The sequence below is a fragment of the Kogia breviceps genome, chromosome 8, assembly GCF_026419965.1.
Source record: "Kogia breviceps isolate mKogBre1 chromosome 8, mKogBre1 haplotype 1, whole genome shotgun sequence".
Classification (NCBI taxonomy): domain Eukaryota; kingdom Metazoa; phylum Chordata; class Mammalia; order Artiodactyla; family Physeteridae; genus Kogia; species Kogia breviceps.
Window position 1 is genome coordinate 92,568,542 of NC_081317.1, and position 16,170 is coordinate 92,584,711.

The window sequence follows — 16,170 nt, forward strand, 5'->3', positions numbered from 1 at the left end:
GACTTCTAAGAAGTATATTTAGAACAGGCCTGCAAGGAGCAGAAGGAGGAAATGAAGGAAAGGAAACAGGCAAAGTTCTCTGTCTCAACAAGTCCTTGGGGGACGCAGGACTCAGGCCCCTCTGCAAAGCAGGCTCGCCCAGCCTTTGAAATAACCACTTCCTTCCCTCTTGACCTTTTCAGATCAGAGAGGTGGGAGGGAGTGTGGAGGTTCAGTTCCCAGACACACTAAACAGGAGGCTGCAAGCCTTCCTCTGATGTGCCCCCACTTGTCCAGGGGCCCTGCTCCTGGGAGACAGGACTCTGGGCTGTGGCCGCTCCTCCTGGGGTCTGCATTGGACTCGCCAGTGGCCCAGCTGCCACTGACTACACGGGTTTCTTTTAAGAGGTTTGGCTGACCTTCAGCAGAGCTGAGGTATTGTCAGAGCTGGAAGAAGTGTTAAGACTCCAGGGCAGTAGTTTCCAGGATGGGGGTCCCTGGGTGTTGGGTTCCTCGGACTATTTCCAGTTCCTTCAAAATCCTAAAAGAAAGAGTCTATAGTTCCTGTGTGAGGGCTCATAGGCTCCTCATAGTGTCAGGTGTCTCCGTGTTTCTGAAGTCAGTTCAGGGTGGTCATTATGTACCCTCGTGTTTGGAGAAAATAATAACAGTGTTTTATTGAGCTTCTCCTCTGTCAGGAGCTGGACGAAACCCTTCACACATCATCTCAGTGACCTTCAACCTGGTAAGGTGGGTATGCTTATGATTCCTATTTTGCAGATGGAGAAACCGAGGGTCAAAGGGGCTAAGCAACCTGCCAGAGGCCACACAGCCAGCCAGGATTCCAATCCAGACAAGCTGGTTCCCAGCTCCAACCTCAACCACTAGGAAGAGTCTCCTGGAAGCTCTGTTACGTGTCACTGAATATTACAAAAGGGGCAAACACATTCGTCATTACTCAGGAAAAGTACTGGCAGGGAAGATTTTTGGATGCAAGAACTTGACGTAGGAGGAATAATAACAGAGGTAGTGGGATAGTGCAAACCAGACACCTTGTGTTGGCTTGTGTTGTAGAACTAAGGCCCAGTGCAGTGAAGGTCTCACCCAAGGTCTTCTTGTGAACTGGCAACTGGGACAAGAACTTGTTTTATTTCAAGTGGATTCCTTGGGCCTAACTCCAGAGCGACCTTGGCTAGCCAGGAAGCAGGCCAGCAGTGGGTTTTTTTCTGAGCTAGTGGCTCATACCTTTGATGGCATCGGCCTGTGGCTCTGCCGGGCAGAGTCTCTGAGCTCCCCCTGTCCTGGCAGGCTGCTCCCTGACATGGGACTGACCACAAATCCTGACTAATTGTCCACCAGTCCCCACCTGCCTCCCACCAGCCGTACAGAGCTTTGGCCTTGCCAGACCACAGGGCTGCTGAGTGCTGGTGGGGGCTGGTGGTATTCGTCTTCAGCAAACTCTTCCCTCACCACCTCTGTGATTTCTAATTCCCTACTTGTGCACATACGTTACAGTTCGCAAAGTGCTTCCACATCTATTAGTTCATTTGAGACTCAAAGCTGCTCTAGGAGCTGGGCAGGGCAGGGATAATGCCCCGTATTATAGAAGAGGAAAAGGAAGTTCTAAGAGGCAAGTGCCTTGTTCAAGGTCACATGCTCAGCTAAGAAATTTTGGAGCCAGAAGTTGGAGCTGAGTCCACCCAAACAGCCTCACAACTTTAAAAAATGAGGACTCTCAGGGAGCAGTGATGAGTAAGGTGCTAAGCTGGGTCCTGCAAAGCACTTTATATATAATTAACAGCATCACCATTAACCATATCTTTCTTTCCGTAGTACACAAATACAAGTACCTCAGTTAAAACAGTTAAACCTGTATCAACTAAGGTTCCAGTCCTGCACTCTGAGAACTCATTACGTGATGCAAATACACAGGTGTTCAAGTCAGAAGTGGTTTCTGTCTGTCACCCTGGAAAGACGGTTCATCGTCTGGGTCTTGGTTTCTACAAGTGGACAGTGAAGGTAATTATAACACTTACCTTGCTTCTTATAAAAACGAGTAGGACCATTACATACAAATTTCTTTACGAAATTTTTATACTACTGTTACACATGACAATGAATTTTCATAAGCAGGGAAGGCAAAGGAAATTTACATTTATAAGCTAATGATTATTAAATGCTTCCTGAGTAATTTACATGGATCATGCCATTAATTTGAACAAGAGCTTTTAGGAGGCTAGTACCTTTATTATCTCCACTGTATACATGAGGAGACTGAGATGCAGAGATTTTAAGTGACAGGTAGCAAGTGGCAGAAGCAGGTAAATCTTGGTAATTTAGTGCCAGCAGGTAAGCATTTTAACTGCCCAGGTGCCTCAGAATCACCTGGAGGCCTAGATAAAACACAAATTGCTAGGCCTCACCCCAGATGTTCAGATTCAATAGGTGCGAGAATTTGATTTCTAACAAGTTCCCAGGTGGTGCGGAAGCTGCTGGATCGGGGGCCACGCTGTGAGAATCCTGTGCCACACAGAGCTCTCCTGGTACTTCCTGCCCTATAAGTGGCCAAATCAGGACCTCTGAGGCCTGTTTGCAAGGTTAGCTGGACATCCATGCACTAGATACTTGATTTATGTCACAAGACATATGTTATGCTCATGGACAAAGTAGACGTGGAGGCTGAGGAGGCCCTGACTCCTTCAGAAACCAAGTTAGAGAAGTTGCCCAGTGCCTGATGGCCCTGCAGGTGCCAGAATCCTTGTAGCTCTGGCTACTTAGGTCCTTCCCCAGAGCTGACCAGGGGGAAGGAAGGCCACTGACTGAGGGAGACACAGAGAACAGATTCATAGGCTGCTTCCTTGGCTCCCATCAGTTTTTCCCTTTAAGCTGGTCACACTCCCAGATTTCAGAAATCATCTATGAGTGGAGAGATAAGGCATAGCCTGCGAAAAGAGAAAGCACAGACCAAGAAGATTTAAATTTAATTAAGATTAATTAAATTTATGTTTTTGAAAAGGAATAAGAAAAAGAACTTTAGAAGAATACAAGCATTTCAGAAAATAGGGGTTGAGCCAAAAGCAGGGGTCATGGGCAGAAGAGAGTAAAAAAATCGAGACATATGGATATCCAATTGTTCCAGAATTCTATATGTTGAGAAGGCCATGCTTTCTCCACTAAACAACCTTTACAGGTTTGTCAAAAATCAGTTGTCAAAAAAAAAAAAAGTTAGTTGTCCAACCCTCAGAATGGGAGAAAATATTTGCAAATGAAGCAACTGATGAAGGATTAATCTCCAAAATATACAAGCAGCTCATGCAGCTCAGTATCAAAAAAAACAAACAACCCAATCCAAAAATGGGCAGAAGACCTAAATAGACATTTCTCCAAAGAAGATATACAGATGGCCAACAAACACATGAAAGGATGCTCAACATCACCAATCATTAGAGAAATGCAAATCAAAACTACAATGAGATATCACCTCACACTGGTCAGAATGGCCATCATAAAAAAATCTACAAGCAATAAATGCTGGAGAGGGTGTGGAGAAAAGGGAAGCCTCTTGCACTGTTGGTGGGAATGTAAATTGGTACAGCCACTATGGAGAACAGTATGGAGGTTCCTTAAAAAACTAAAAATAGGGCTTCCCTGGTGGCACAGTGGTTGAGAGTCCACCTGCCGATGCAGGGGACACGGGTTCATGCCCCGGTCCAGGAAGATCCCACATGCCGCGGAGCAGTTAGACCTGTGAGCCATGGCCACTGAGCCTGCGTGTCTGGAGCCTGTGCTCCAAAACGGGAGAGGCCACAGTAGTGAGAGGCATGCATACCACAAAAAAACCACAACTAACTAAAAATAGAACTACCATATGACCCAGCAATCCCACTACTGGGCATATACCCTGAGAAAATCATAATTCAAAAAGAGTCATGTACCACAGTGTTCATTGCAGCACTGTTTACAATAGCCAGGACATGGAAACAACCTAAGTGTCCATTGACAGATGGATAAAGAAGATGTGGCATATATAAAAAATGGAATATTACTCAGCCATAAAAAGAAACGAAATTGAGTTATTTGTAACAAGGTGGATGGATCTAGAGTCTGTCATACAGAGTGAAGTAAGTCAGAAAGAGAAAAACAAATACTGTATGCTAACACATATATATGGAATCTAAAAAAAAATGGCTCTGGTGAACCTAGGGGCAGGACAGGAATAAAGACACAGACATAGAGAATGGACTTGAGGACACGAGGAGGGGGAAGGATAAGCTGGGACGAATAGAGTAGCATTGACGTATATACACTACCAAATGTAAATAGATAGCTAGTAGGAAGCAGCTGCATGGCACAGGGAGATCAGCTGGGTACTTTGCCGACCACCTAGAGGGGTGGGATAAGGAGGGTGGGAGGGAGATGCAAGAGGGAGGGGATATGGGGATAAACGTATGCATATAGCTGATTCACTCTGTTATACAGCAAAAACTAACACAACACTGTAAAGCAATTATACTACAATAAAGATGTTAAAAAAAATCAGTTGTCCAAATTGAATAGCCAAAACAATCTTGAAAAAGAAGAATCAAGTTGCAGGACTCAAACGTCATGATTTCAAAATTTACTACAAATCTATAGCAATCAAGACTGTGTGGTATTCAGATAAAGATAGACATATATATAGGGGAACAGAATTTAAGAATCTAGAAAGAAACCCTCATATTTATGATTAATTGATTTTCTGTAATGGTACCAAGACCGTTTAATGGGGAAAAAATAGGGTCTTCACCAAATGGTATTGGGACAACCAGGTATCCACATGCAAAAGAACAAAGTTGGACTTCTGCCTCACACTATATACAAAAATGAACTCAAAATGAATCAAAACTATAAGACTCTGAGAAGAAACATAGGGGTCAATCTTTGTGCCCTTGGATTAGGTAATGGGTTATCTCTCCATTTATTTAGATCTTATTTAATTTCACTCAGCAATGTTTTATATTTTTTAGCACATGTCTTTCACATTTTTTGCAGATTTATACCTAAGTATTTCATATTTTATGCTATTATAAATGACATTATTTTTACATTTTAAATTCCAATTTTTATTGTAGTATGCAGAAATAAAGTTGATTTTTGTACATTGATTTGGTATCCTGCAGCCTCACTAAACTAACTCCTTAGTTCTAGTAGCTTTATTGTAGATTCCATCAGATTTTCCCCATAGACAGTCAGGTCATCTGTGCATAAAGGCAGTTTTACTTCTTCTTTTCCAATGTGGATGCCTTTTGTTTCTTTTCTTGCCTTAGTTAACTAACTAGAGCCTCTGGTGCGGCATAGAATAGCAGTGAAAGTGGACATCCTTATCTTGTTCCTAATCCTAGATGGAGAGGGGCATCTTATAGTAAGTAAGATGTTAGCAGTGGGGTTTGTGGGGGCCCTTTGACAGAAGGAGGAAGTCCTCTTCTATTCCCCTTCAATTCTTTTTTTTTTTTTTGCGGTACACAGGCCTCTCACTGTTGTGGCCTCTCCCGTTGCGGAGCACAGGCTCCGGACGCACATGCTCAGCGGCCATGGCTCATGGGCCCAGCCGCTCCGCGGCATGTGAGATCTTCCCAGACCGGGGCATGAACCCGTGTCCCCTGCATCGGCAGGCGGACTCTCAACCACTGCTCCACCAGGGAAGCCCTCTCCTTCAATTCTTAATTTGCTGAAATTTTCATCAAGAATGGATGTTGGATTTCATCAAATGCTTTTTCAGTATCTACTGCTACAGAAAATACAGTGATCACAGATGGGAGACGGTCCAAACTCAAGAGTGGCCTCTGTTTCTCTCAGAATGAAGGAAACAGGGAAGAAAGGGCCCTTCCCAGTGAAAGGAGCCTGTCTAGGGGAGCTGGGCTTGCCTCACCTCTTCTCTGTTACCCCTCTCCTTGCCTGGCATTCCTAGAGGTCAGATCCTGGCCTGTGAACTCCAGAACCAGTGCTCTTTCCTCTACACCAAACTGTCTAAAGACTTTGACTCCGGAACTTTGCATGGTCAAGGCCCTGAAGATGGATGACCCCTCAGTAATATAAAATAGTAGCAGCCATCTACAGAGCACTTTTGGAATATCAAGAACCAGGGCTGGGACAAGGGTGAGGTAAGTGAGCCATATCTGGATGCAGAATTTAAGGAGGTAACCACAGGACTGTAGGCACCTCATTCGCTTCACCCTAATCCCAGCCCTGCAAAGAACAGTGCTAAACAGTCTACTTGCATCCCTTCCCTTAATCCTCGAATGAGCCTACAGTGGTAGGCTATTATTCTTATTTTTCGCAGAGGAAACAGAGGATCAGAGAGGTGAAGTGACTTACCTGAGTGATAAGTGGCAGAGCTGACTTTGAAGCAAAGTCTGTTCATGATCCGTCTGCGCTCGTAATCAGTAGTTCTCGACTCCAGTGGATCAGAATCTCCTGGAAGGTTGGTGAAAACACTGATGGCTGGGCCCCATCCCAGAATTTCTGATTCGGTAGGTCTGCTGTGTGGGCAGGGAATTTGCATTTCTGACAAGTTCCCAGGTGATGCTGCTGCTGGTCCAGGGACCACATTTTGAGAACCACTCATTAAGTCTCCAGGGGCATGAAGATTCCAAGAGTAAAAGAGAGAAGTCTGAGAAAACACTGCCAGATCCCTCTGGCTTTGAGAAAGGAAAGAAAGCATCCATTTCCCAGGACTGGACCAAGAGTTTCCATGTCATTTCTGTGCGTGTGTTGGAGTTCCAACCCCATTCCAGAACGCCTGCCAGAACGCCTGCCACAGAATCAATGAGCACTTAGGAGTTGAACTGAGGGATGAACTGACCAGTCGTGATGGGACCTCTGCAGCGGCTTATTCATCCAAAAAGAATGCCTGACATTTATGCTGAACAGCGTCTTTCTACAAACCCTCAATTCTTGTGGTACCAAATGGCATTTTTTTCCTAAATATATTTCAAATATTTTCTAATTTATTCTTAGACATGTGTATCAGAGAGACATCGTTCATCAAATTTTTCAAGCCTTTGAATAAGGGCCGTTACAAAATAACAGGGAGGCGGGGGAAAACCAACACAGAACTATTCATCATGTTATAAGAAAAGCAAACTTAAATGAGGCTTGGCCAAATCTCCAAGCTTCAAACACGTGACAACGTTCCAGAGTTGACCCTAGTTTCTGAGGGGTTAAATTTTTCTTTAATTTCCCAAATCTTTGGACCCCGAGACCCCCATTCAGCTGCACTTGGCCCTAAAGTGCAATAAGAAAAACAGCTGATTTTATTCATTCACTTGATTTTTATCAGGAGTATCACAAGGAGTTCTCAGCCCTGTGGCCCACAGGAGTCACTTGGGGAGCTTCTAATAATCTCTTTGCTCCTCGCCACATCCCAGACAAAGCACGTCAGATCTCTAATGAGGCTTCTGAATCTTCAATATCTCCCTTGAAGTGAGGCCCTTGCTTAGAATATGGAGACAGCTACTACCCAGGGCTCTGATTGGAGGGGTGATGAATGGGGAGTGAACTCCTATTTGTTAAAGGTCTTCTGATGCCACTTAATAACCCTCTGAGACAGGTATTATTACTGTCTCTACTTTGTAGAGGACACACTGCCGGTCAAGGAGGTGGAGTGACTTGCCCAAGGTGGCACAGCTGGAATATAGAGCCAGGCTTTGATCCTTCCTCCTCGGGAAAGAGGAAGGAGGCGAGAGTGCCCGTGGCAGCCACTGCTTGCTCCCGCCTGCTCAAGGCAGCTGCTCTTTGTCCCTCCTACCTGGACCCCTGTGTCCGCTTGGAAACAGTTCATGATCTTCTCCAGTTCTGAGGCCTCTGTAGCTAAAGGTCAAGGACAGGACTGTTCTCCCTTCCCTGCCCCCCACAGGATTTGCTGTTAGGTGGTGGATGACAGGGGCCCTGCTGGCTTCTCTCTGGGACTCTGGCTTCTGGTATCCCCTCCTTTCCTGTAATCTGACAAGTAATCAGCAGCTGAGGTCACCGTGTGTCCTCTCACAGACCAGGACAGGCCAGGGCCCTGGGTGACCTGGCCAAGCATGGCTGGAGCTTGTGCCCTTATGCTGCTCCTAATGTATGCACAGCACCCAACAGCTTTTCTGCCCAAAATGGGCTATGATATTTGTAATATGAAATATATATTTGATCTACATCCCCATTTCTGTCACAGAGTTCCTAAAATCCTTGGAATTTCCTGTGCTGAGAGGGTTAAAGGTGTCTTTTGTTGTGTTAATGAAGTGACTTTTAGACCAGCACCTAAGAATGGGGGCTGGTTGCCAGTTGGAACTTTCAGTCCCACCTCCAGACCCCTGGGGAGGGGAGAGGGGATGGAGGTTGAGTTCTATTGCCAATGGCCTATGATCGAAGCCTCCATAAAAACCCAGAAGGATGGGGCTCAGAGAGCTTCAGGGTTGGTGGACACGTGGAGCTCTGGGGAGAATGGTGCACTCCCAGAGGCCTTGGATGCTCTGAGCTCCATACCCTTTCCCCTGACCTTGTGCTATGCCTCACTTCCATCTGGCTGTTCCTAAGTTATATCCTTTTATAATAAACCACTGATCTAGTTAGTAAAATGTTTCATGAGTTACGTGAACTGCTCTAGCAAATTAACCGAACCCAAGAAGGAGGTCGTTGGAACCTTCACTCTATAGCCAGTTGGTCAGAAGCACGGGTGACAACATCGACTTGCAACGGCGTTTGAAGTGGTGGGAGGGGAGCCATCTTGTAGGACTAAACCTTTCACTGTGGAATCTGCTACTAGCAGTGTCAGAATTGAGTTGAATTTTAGGACACCCAGGTGCAGAGAATTGCTTGATGGTGTGGGGGGAACCCACCCCTCCCAACACACATCCACCTTTGGAAACTGGTACCAGAATCTTTAAGGCATCAAACAGCTTCACTGGTGCATCTCAAGGTAAGATCTTTATCCTTGGTTAATGGCTGAGGAAACTGAGATTTTGGGTACAAGGCTTGAAGCAGCCACCTGGGACCAGGGCCAGGTCTCCTGTCTGTAAGAACCTGTTTGGGTTTCTAAGTGCCTCACTGTTCAGGTTCAGGCCTTCCTCACCCCCAGGCTCCTGTGGCATCCTTTCCACACCAATGTCCGATGCATCCCTCCAAGGCACAGCCTGGCTTGTCCCTTCATTCAGCAACCTTAAATGACATTGAAAACGAACACCTTTTTTTATTACAGAAACTTTCAAAGAAATGCAGAAGAGAACAGTATAATACCACCCTTCCCCCCAACTACCAACTCCTTATCTCCTTTCATCTTCACCCCATCCACTGCTTCCACCACTCCATATTTTGGGGAGCAAATCCCAGATATCATATCATTTAATCTGTAAACATTTCTGTAGTTATCTCTAAAAGATAAGGACTTTTAAAAGTATCCACAATACCATTATAATCTTTAACAAGATAAACAATAATTCCTTAAGATAAACAAAAGCCCAGAGTTCAAATTTCCCCTAAGTCTCTTAAATATTGTCACTGCAATTCATTTGTTTGGATCAGGATTGAAATAATGCCCAACTATTCCAATGGGTTGACAAGTCTCTTTAAACCTCTAAAGTCCCCTTCCTTTTGTTTTTTTCCTTGTAATTTATTTGTTGAAAAAAACTGATCATTTATCCTGTAGAGTTAGTGTCCCACACTAACTGGATTTTGCTGTTTGCATCCCCCGTGGTGTTGTTTAACATGATTCTCTGTTCCTTGTATTTTAAAGAAAAAAATCTAATAGGAAAAATAATGATCTAATGTCATTACCCTAATAAAACTATTTTTATTCCTGTCTGTTCTCCTTTGATCCCTGTTTACATGCATATAACCTTTGGTGTTTTTTTCTGTTTAACACCACACTGTAAATATTTTCCATGTTTCTATGTAAAACTTACATAATTAACATTCTTAATAGCTACTTACTATTCCAGAGTGGTGTTAAGCCTTAATCATTTTCCTACTGTTGAACGTTTAGGTTTTGTTTATTTTTGTCACTCTGATAGATAATAGTAAATCTTTCATGTCTCTAGTATAATTATTTCTTTAGGGTAGATGGATGCCCAGGACTGAGACAGGGGTCCAAAACGGATGAATGGTTTTATGTATTCTGTACATATTGACAAGGTGCCTTCTCAAAACGTTGTACCAATTTCCATCATCACCAGCGATGTACACACGAACTCCACCTCTACGACTTTGCACTGCCTCCTCCCCACCTTGAACCTGGGCTAGCCTTACTGATTGTTTGACCAATAGTATATGACAGAAGTGATGTTCTGGAATTTCCAGCCAGTTTGCAAGAAGTCTAGGCCTCTAAAATCTAGGCTAGGCTTTTTCAGTCTAGGCTAGCAAGTCTAGGCTTGCTCTGGGCCATGGCAGCTACCATGTGAGAGCTCCAATATACTAGGGGGACTGCTGTGCTAGAGAGACCTAGTGTAGGAGCTGTGGTCAACAGATCCAGCCCAGCCCAGGCTGCCAGCCTCCCCAGGCCTCGGACAAATGAGGGAATCTTTGAATCCTCTAGACTCATTTGCCAGCTAAGTACCACTGAGTGCCCTCAGATGCCATGAAAAGCAAAAGCATTTCTCTGCTGAGCCCTGCCTGAATTCCTGACCCATAAAATCATGAAATACAATAAAGTGATTCTTGTTTTAAGCTGCTAAATTTTAGGGTAGTTTGTTATACAGTAATAGGTACCAACAGGTAGGTGTCTTTATGCCTTCCCCCTTATTTTTCTTGAGTCAAGAACTATGTTCCTTTGATTTACATTTACAGTTTGCTTTTTCCCAGGGATTTGGATTTGGATTCGTGTGGGTTTTTTCCACCTTTGTAAATTGACCTTGTTTTGCCCCTGAGCAGAATTTTGACTCTGGAGTCACACTTACATAGTGATTCAGGGATGCTGCATGTCTGCCCTCCCCCCAACCTCATTGGGACATGTGATCCTGCTAAGGAGATTTCTACCTGAATGACCTGGAGTTTCCTTCCAGTTCTTCCATGATTCTAAGTGTCCTGTATGGTGGAGGGAGAAAATGAGATTTGTTTTCTAAACCCAACACCCATATCCACTTGATCATGGCATATAGAGTGCTGCAGATGAAATAAAAGCTGTAAACAGACACTAAGCATGATTTCAATGCTCCTTGACAAGAGGCCCCTTGTAAGTAGATCCATAGTAACCTGAAAACATAGAAATAAGAGAAGCTTTAAACCCTGAATGGTTTCTGCAGTAATATAATTTGAACTTTTCTGTGCCTTAAACAAAACTATATTTTTATATATGCTTTTGGCATATATTTTATATTTATTTCATAAAACATGAAACCATTCTAAAGACACAATATTTGGGCAGTAAGATGGGCAATTTCTCATCTTAACTTACCCCCCAACCTCTACTCATGGTGTTTCTTCCTACTTAAAACATTAATAGAATCTATTGCCTTCCTTTTTTTTTTTTTAGGGATTGAACTTCTTTTAAAAAGGAAGAGATATAATACTATTAGAGAAATTTGAAAACAAGGTAAAAATCCGTTCCTACCACATTGACACAGTGACAAGTACATTTTTATGTTCCCTGCTTGTTTTTATAAATCATGTGTGTGCAAATATTTTTCCAGACTGTTTTATACTTAATACTTTATCGTAAGTATTTTCTCTGATCCTTCATAAACTTCATACCATCATTTTTAATGGTTATAGAATATTTCTTCAAGGCTTATACCCTAATTTATTTTATCATCCTCCCTCCCCGTTTTGAATATTTGGGCTGCTTCCAGTTTTTCACTAAGCAAGTCTTTGATGAGTATTTTTCTGCATATGGTTTTTCCATATTTCAGGGTATTTTCTTAGGCTAGTTTCCCAGAAGGGGATTATGGAGTCATAGTGTATGAACATTTTTATGGCTTCAAAGTATCTTTTGAAGAAGGTAGGTGTTCCATTTCATGAGGTTCACAAACATAAAAGAGGAAATTTGGCTTCAAAAAAATCCTGTGTAACACACCTATGTAAAAATTTGGGCAAAGAGAGGTTCTAATAGTTTTCTAAGTTTTTAAAGCTTGCCCTTCTTAATTTAAAAAATTACTTTTGATTCTATTTGTTTTTGATGAGAGTCTTTGCTAAGATGTTTTACACTTCTGAACTTTTCTAAAAAGAACCCACAGAGCACAATTTAACCTTTTCTTGATAACTCATGTGATCAGTATAACCATCAGCCATTTCCCTGGGCTGAATACCCGAGGACTTTTAGGAATTTCTCAGGTGGAGAGGCTACTCGCTCCTTCACAAAACAGCCACAGACCAGGAGCTCTTCTAGCGATCTACCCGTCTCTAGTTTCACGGCTCTGCACTGAGTCTCTGGCTACCCGTAGTGAGTTGCTGCCTTCTCAGACACAGACTTGTCTGGCCAAATACACCAATGCCAGCTCTGATCTTTCCTCTTTATTCACAGGCCACAGGCAGCTATTGGAATTGGGGGCCTGAAGGACCAGCTCCCACCAAACAGCAAGGCACCCACATCAGCAATCATCCTTCTTGGCAAGTATTATTTGTGAAGCACAAGTGTTGAGGTGGTGAAAATTGCATGTTGGGATTTCCTTGGACTTGCTGTTGGAAACTTGCATCTCCCACTGAAGTCCTGTGAAACTCCTCCAACTTCCCACGTGAAGGTGAAAAACTCTCAGTTGTCTTTTCGTGTATCCCCTGGATAACGAGGTAGGTGAATGGAATTCTGAATAAAGCCTGGGTGCCTAACCCAGGCGGTGGTGGAGACAGTGAACTGTGAGTGGAATATGCATGGGCGGCCAGAAGACCCAAGTTGAAGTTCCAGCTCTGCCCTTCTTTAACCTACTGGCCTTGAGAAAGTCAGCTACTTAACCCTTCTAAGTTTCAGTTTTCTCATCTCTGAAAGGGATAATAAGACGTGCCCTGCCGCCTCCAGGGTTGTTGTGATAAGGACATGAGATAAGTGGTAGGGAAGCTACAAAAGCCCCTACCTACGCAGTCATCATGATCTTGTTTAGATTGTAAGAATACAGACCTGCTCAGGCCAGAGCAAGCCAACATTTTATATTGTCAGCTTTCTGGTGGGAAAATGTATGATGTTTCATGTGTCATTAAGAATTAGAGGCCTGGCAGGGCTGGGATTCCCAGGGCATGGAGCAGGTGTGGGGAGTGTTCGAGGGGTTGTCTGAATCCTCAGTGGCACTGGGGTGCTGGAGAGAGAGTGAGATGCTTTTCTCAAGAGCTCTACATGTGAGAAAAACAAGTCGCAAAATCCAGGATATATATATGCTTTTCCTGTCCATATAGGAAGGGACTATATAGGGAGGGACTGTCCCTGGAGAGGCAGGAGGAGGGCCACATTTTTCTGAAAGTGGTAGCATTTAGACCATTTAAAGTAATATGTTGGGCTTCCCTAGTGGCGCAGTGGTTGAGAATCTGCCTGCCGATGCAGGGGACACGGGTTTGTGCCCCGGTTTGGGAAGATCCCACATGCCGCGGAGCGGCTGGGCCCGTGAGCCATGGCCGCTGAGCCTGCGCGTCTGGAGCCTGTGCTGCACAACGGAGAGGCCACAACAATGAGGCCGCATACCGAAAAAAATAAAAAAAAGTAATATATTGATATGATGGTTGTTAAGAGTGTGGTAAAAATATTAGAGGAAGCAGCTGGAAGAACGGATCAGTTTGTGACTGACCTTAGTGGTCAGGAGGTGTCAAAGGGTGGCTGGGTATCCCACCATCCAGTGTCACAGCCCCACCCATTGAACCTGGCCCTGCCCTCGGCCTCCCGGGTGGCATCTACTCTTGCATTTCTTCCTCCATATTAGAACCTGGTCTGCTTGCAGGGAGGTTTGGGATTGATTTGGAGAGCCAGGCTGCCCTCTGCCATAGGTGTCATGCTGTAGTTCAGAGAAGGTGAGAAGTATTCTCTTAAAGCCTTTCAGCTGAGTTCAGGGTCCTCAGCCCTACCCTGCAAAAGCCTTTGAATGGTCGGATCCATCTGCTCCCACTGTGGGGAAATGCAAAACACATGGGCCGCCTGGCTCAGAGCAGGGTCCTGTGAAAACCGCACGCTTCAATGATGGACAATTGTTTGTCTCTCTTTCGGCATCTCTTCGGGAGACAGAGCAAGACAAGTTTAGCCCATCAGAAGTCACTGGGGCTTTCACTTTACCCTGAAATTTACTAAGTCAAGTAGTGTGGGTGAGAGCAGACAAATGATTCTTACAGTAAGGGTCCCTCTATATTCCCACCGCTGGTGCTGATTAAGAGTTTTGAAATGATTACATCCTAATATGGGTTTTGGCCCATTTGTAGGTCATGAAATCTATTTAGTAGGTTTTAACCAGCCTTTTTTCTTTTTTTTTTTTAATTCAGTGGAATAGCACAGAACAGAGTAGAAAATACCTGAGCTTATTACATGTAATAAGGGCAAATACTGTTGCATAAAACTTTTGTTTCAGTAGTGTGTGTTTATGAGATTGTGAGACCAAGCGTCTTGGTCAAAAAAAGTTTGAAAGTCACAATCTGCTAGTATTTCTCAGTGTGGGCACAGTTGGTACTTTTGCTGGGCTATTTCTTTATTGTGTAGACTGCCCCTTGCATTGTGGAATTCAGCATCCCTGGCCCCTGCCTGCCAAATGCCAGTAGCATCCCCATTCACTGTGACAAAAGAAACTTCCTTACCTGGACACCCTTTACAGGTGCCATTGACCAAACACTTGAACCTATAGGGTTGAGTAAAGAAGAAGATGCAATCTATTGCTGATCCAAGACCTCTTCTGCAGATTTGCAGTCAAGGCCAACAGAGTCAGAACAGGAGTCAGTGAGGCACATAAGGGGGGAGAGAGAGGGGCTGTATTCTTTGGAAGTGGTACCACTTACTGACCACGCTCAAAAGCAAAGTGTGGCCCTACCCTCTGGGGACATCGGTCCTTTGTCAGTGATAAAGCTCCTATCACTTTGGACAGATTTCACGTCCTGCCCTCTCTGGCTTATCACAAAGACACATTTATCAACCCTCATCCTCCTTGAGACAAAAATAGCAGTTAACTTGAATACTCCCATATTTACCACACCCTTCTTTACAGATATTGGGGAAAGGACAGTTATTATCAGATGTATTGACGAGGGGTTTGGGGTAGGATGGAAGGCAGACAGCTCCCAGGAGAGAGGTTTGCCCACATCCTCTCCAACAGGCCCCCTTCTTTAGCCAAATGGTAAGCAGGGGATCCCCTGGTTGTCTTATTTCTTTGAATTTGCACAGCAGAGATGGATTAGATTGGATTTGGGATCATGTGCAAGGTCCCTTCCATTTCTGGGCTGCTTTGTTTCCAAAATCTTGGATTCTAAAGGCTTTAACTGAACAGAATGCATGATCTCTTGCTCTTTCAAGGGTATGGTAAATAGGAAAATCCATCCAAGAGAGGTCTTGGCAGCCTGTCTGATCTAGAAACTGCAAATGCATCACTGTGGGGCTTATATGTGAACAGGAAAGTGTCCTAAGGCAAGAAATGCCAAGATAGAGGTCAAGAACCAGGTGCTGTGAGAAATATAGATGTGAAACTTTAGGCCAGTGGCAATGAAACTTCAGTGCACATAAGATGGACCAGAGGAGCTTCTTAAAATTCCAATTCCCTGATTCTGCCTGCAGACATCCTGATTTGGTAGGTGTTGAGTAGAGACTTGGAAGCTATGCTTTTAACATTTTCCCCATGAAATTATTCTGATGCCCGTTGGCCACAGGTTAGGAAACGCTGGTCTGGACTGGGGCTGACTAATGCTGATTGGCAGAGTGACTGAGACTTTTATCTTTAAGGGTCTGCTCTCTTAGCTGCCTTGACTATTTCATTTGCTCATTTACCATCATTATGGAATATGGGGCCACCAAGAAATCCCCAAGAAATTACCTGAGTTCCTCTCTGACCCCATAATTAAGGTAGTCACTGTTAACACTTCTCATGGTAATCAGAGTTCTTATCCCCACTCATACAGCCACTGTTTTCTTTGTCTGCTGGCTCTTTGGCATGAAGAACTCAAAGTAACCAGGTGGTACTCTCAGCTTCAAGTTTAGTGGCCTTACTATATCCCTTGGAAGAATTCTTCCCCTGCAAATCAGACCTCTACCCCAAAAGAGCCTAGGGTTTCAGTGGATCACTGGAAGAGAGA